This window comes from Piliocolobus tephrosceles, chromosome 2, assembly GCF_002776525.5.
Source record: "Piliocolobus tephrosceles isolate RC106 chromosome 2, ASM277652v3, whole genome shotgun sequence".
In the NCBI taxonomy this organism is placed as follows: domain Eukaryota; kingdom Metazoa; phylum Chordata; class Mammalia; order Primates; family Cercopithecidae; genus Piliocolobus; species Piliocolobus tephrosceles.
In genome coordinates this window covers 17145047-17149672 of record NC_045435.1, presented here as the reverse complement: position 1 = coordinate 17149672, position 4626 = coordinate 17145047, and the positions used below count along the sequence as shown (strand labels likewise).

Here is a 4626-nt window from a genome sequence, read left to right as displayed (position 1 = left end):
GTAGAAATAGCAGTTATATCATAAGTGGTAGTATCCTTTCACAAAGAATAAATCTGGAAAACAATTTGGCCATAGTTTCTATTGCATTTATTTACTTTTTCTTTATTCTAGTATTCTAGAATCCTTTTAAGACCTGGGAAATTTGGGGAGTTTATAGTACATGTTTCCCATTTTGCTCCGTGTGACTTGATTGTAGTTACTGCTTTGGAATCTAACGTCTGATCACAGTGAAGTATCTGAGAACTTGAAAAGTACAGTTAGTACTAAACACTCAAAGGATCTTGAAGAGAATGGGATATTCTAGAATTCAGTTTAAATTTTATCGTTAGCACACCCCCACATCTAATAGTATCTGCAAGACTCCCTTCTCTGTGTCATATCTGTCATTCTGAATTCTCAAATCACGTAGCCTTTGATTAAAAAAAAAAAGTCATTTTTTTCTTTTTTTTTTAGAGATACCACTGTAGATATGCAGTCTCCCACTCTGATGGCTTTCAAAGTCGAGACCATCAGTAAATTTCCTTACTGCTTTCCTGCCAGAAATACCTTTCTATGTTAAAATCACCTTCAATCTTTCATTTAAAAAAAGAAAAAAAAAATAGCATGTAGATCGTGTCATAATATATTACAACTTGCTGGCACTCCACTTCTGTTGATCTTGTCAGTCTTTCTTTTGCTGACTTCCCGGCAGATGTCTCATTTTTGCTCTAAGCTACTTGAAATAGGGTAGTTCATTTTCAAGATGTTTTAGATTTCACATCATTTTATCAGAAGATATTTCTTATAAATGGTGTGCATATCAAAAAATCGGTTTTGTCACTTTCATCTTATGTTATTTAATACTCTCTGTAGTAAATAGCCCAAGTAATGGAAAGTTTTGAACAATAAATTTCCTATTTGACATTCTGGAAAGTAAGATTTTATTTCCCTTGGAATCATTATTTTCCTCCTGCCTATATTTTGAGTTAGTTATTCATACAACTGTGAACACGATATAATCTTGCCCATAAATCCCTCTTTGAAAGTAATTAGCAAATGCTTATTATGTTAAAATCTATAAATTTACATATTCATCTTATCTTTCCCCAAACTCTAAATTTTTTAACTGAGATAAAAACCTTCCATAGGTATTTTACATAGTGTTTAACTGATAAATTTACGTTAAAGTTTTATACATTGTTATAATTTGCTATATATTTATCAAGTTATTTGTAATTTATTAATTTGTTTAAATATCCCACTCAGTATGAACTATGTTGCTACATTTTTACTTGATTTTCAGTTATACTATATTAGTACAACCTGCAAAAATATGCAGATAAATAAGATACATTGGAGTTGAGTCGTGCAAATAAATGAAGGACACAGGAATCTGTATAAAAATATATTGTTGGTCGGCAAAGCCTGAGTCCAGTCGTCTCGCCTTCCTCTCATACAGCATGAGCTTCACCACTCGCTCCACCTTCTCTACCAACTACCGGTCCCTGGGCTCTGTCCAGGCGCCCAGCTACGGCGCCCGGCCGGTCAGCAGCGCGGCCAGTGTCTATGCAGGCGCCGGGGGCTCTGGTTGCCGGATCTCCGTGTCCCGCTGCACCAGCTTCCGGGGCGGCATGGGGTCCGGGGGCCTGGCCTCAGGGATGGCCGGGGGTCTGGCAGGAATGGGAGGCATCCAGGACAAGAAGGAGACCATGCAAAGCCTGAACGACCACCTGGCCTCTTACCTGGGCAGAGTGAGGAGCCTGGAGACCGAGAACCGGAGGCTGGAGAGCAAAATCCGGGAGCACTTGGAGAAGAAGGGACCCCAGGTCAGAGACTGGAGCCATTACTTCAAGATCATCGAGGACCTGAGGGCTCAGATCTTCGCAAATACTGTGGACAATGCCCGCATCGTTCTGCAGATTGACAATGCCCGTCTTGCTGCTGATGACTTTAGAGTCAAGTATGAGACAGAGCTGGCCATGCGCCAGTCTGTGGAGAATGACATCCATGGGCTCCGCAAGGTCATTGATGACACCAATGTCACTCGACTGCAGCTGGAGATACAGATCCAGGCTCTCAAGGAGGAGCCGCTCTTCATGAAGAAGAACCACGAAGAGGAAGTAAAAGGCCTACAAGCCCAGATTGCCAGCTCTGGGTTGACCGTGGAGGTAGATGCCCCCAAATCTCAGGACCTTGCCAAGATCATGGCAGACATCCGGGCCGAATATGACGAGCTGGCTCGGAAGCACCGAGAGGAGCTAGACAAGTACTGGTCTCAGCAGATTGAGGAGAACACCACAGTGGTCACCACGCAGTCCGCCGAGGTTGGAGCTGCTGAGACGACGCTCACAGAGCTGAGACGTACAGTCCAGTCCTTGGAGATCCACCTGGACTCCATGAGAACTCTGAAGGCCAGCTTGGAGAACAGCCTGAGGGAGGTGGAGGCCCGCTACGCCCTACAGATGGAGCAGCTCAATGGGATCCTGTTGCACCTAGAGTCAGAGCTGGCACAGACCCGGGCAGAGGGACAGCGACAGGCCCAGGAGTATGAGGCCCTGCTGAACATCAAGGTCAAGCTGGAAGCTGAGATTGCCACCTACCGCCGCCTGCTGGAAGATGGCGAGGAATTCAATCTTGGTGATGCCTTGGATAGCAGCAACTCCATGCAAACCATCCAAAAGACCACCACCCGCCGGATAGTGGATGGCAAAGTGGTGTCTGAGACCAACGACACCAAAGTTCTGAGGCATTAAGCCAGCAGAAGCAGGGTACCCTTTGGGGAGCAGGAGGCCAGTAAAAAGTTCAAAGTTCAAAAAAAAAAATCTATTGTTGTCCAGTTGTACAAATATTTTCTTGTGCCTTTTAAACTTGTCCTCTATTTTTTTTTTTTCCTGGCACATAACTTAAATATGTTCAATGCAAAAGAATGATAAGCAAGTGAGATGTTAGACAAGTCAAGTAGCATGATTTAATTATTCCACATTGTAAACATAAAAAATATTAAAATATATAAACCCCATAAATATATATAATTACTATTTATCCATTAAAAATACAATTTGATGTTTTTTTAATTGTAAGGACTGTGGTTTAAGAATGTATAACTGAAGTCAGAAGACTTAAAGTTACAGTACACATGTTTTTGGACAAATTTTTATGCTAGTCAGTCTTCCCTACCCTTCATTAGAATACAGCACTTCTTTATGAGTTTGAGAACTTCTCTATATTCCCCTCTCCAACCGCCACCAGTTTCAGCCCTATTTGAGTCTGTCATTCTCTTCTGGCTATTACTGATTCACCTGGAGTGGGCACCTAAACCAACTTGAACCAATCACAGTATTTTTTCATTATTATGTAAACTAGAAATCAGAAATAGCACCCTTAGAATCCTTTTTAGTTGAGGCAGTTTTGATACTCAGGAAATGTTGGCCATGTTTGTTCTATCAGGTGGAGGAAATAAGGGACCATAAGAACAAATTTGTTTTTTATGTAGAAAGAAGCAAAGATGCATTAAGCAGAGAGAGAGAGAGAGAGAGAGAGACCAAAGAAACAGAGAGTGTGATGTGTGTATTGGAAATAGGATTCACATAATTGTGGACCCTGACGTGAAAAGTGCACAAACCTATGGGGTTACTGGCTATTCTTTTATGGGTTACAGTTTATCAGATGATTAAGTTCTACCCTTTGCTGAATTATAGTCTTTTTCCCAATTCATGTGAATCTCTGGCTTAAGCTCTTTTCACTCTGTTTTTTAACATACAGGATGCAAAAGTGTAGCAAAAGGTAGTTTGAGTGGCAGAAATCAAGCTTTAGTTGCTTTCCTTTTCTTAATGAGCTGCAGTTATGGCTCTAGTTTGAGGCTCCTTTACCGCATACATGGTAAACAAACAAACAAATAAACAAACACACTTTGCCACATAATGACTCCTAGGACCTAGCCTCTGTTTCTTGTTCAGTGAATGGTGCCTTTGATAATGATCCATCTTATAAACAAAATCCAAAATTATTAGTCCAGGAACACTGAAAGAGTCTGCTGCTAAAACAAGCTTCTCAATGGTCTGGACTATCATTTGAACATACTCTATTTCTCTCTTCTGTCGACTTGTTAGTGGCACTATTAGTGTGGCAGGTTTTGTTGTTGTTGTTGTTGTTTTCTTAGGAGGAGGGGAGGTATTGTTAGCAACCCCCATGGAAAATATAAACAAAGAAAAGAAGAGTAGCTAATGGCTAGGGCTGACACTTGGTAAAGATCAACAGCAGAAAGAACCAGCACAGGCAGATAGGGTAATGTTTTAAGTTCAGCCTTTTGGGAGTTATATACTCCCGGTGCAAGCAGCAGTTTGAGAAACCTGTGTACCCCAGCTGTGAACCAACTTACCCCCAGAGGGCACCCGGAAATAGACAGAAGATTTACCCAGCTGGATGTGTCATGTTTTATCTTTATAATAAAAGTAGTACAGATGTATTCTTTGGGCCATAAAGAGGCTTTCAAACACAGCAGAACTGAACTTTTGGCACACATTTTCACTGAAAATCAATGCATCTGACACTGGAAAAAATAAAAAAGAGAAAATAACATCTTTGGCAGTAAAACACAGAAGATGAGAATTACCTAAAAGATAATTTAATAGGTATGCATCATTCTAA

At 41.0% G+C, this 4626-nt stretch overlaps 1 pseudogene; it reads left to right on the top strand.

Moving 5' to 3' along the window:
* Positions 1–1439: 1439 nt before the first annotated feature.
* On the top strand, positions 1440–2732 carry LOC111545166 (annotated as a pseudogene).
* The last annotated feature ends 1894 nt before the right edge of the window (positions 2733–4626 follow it).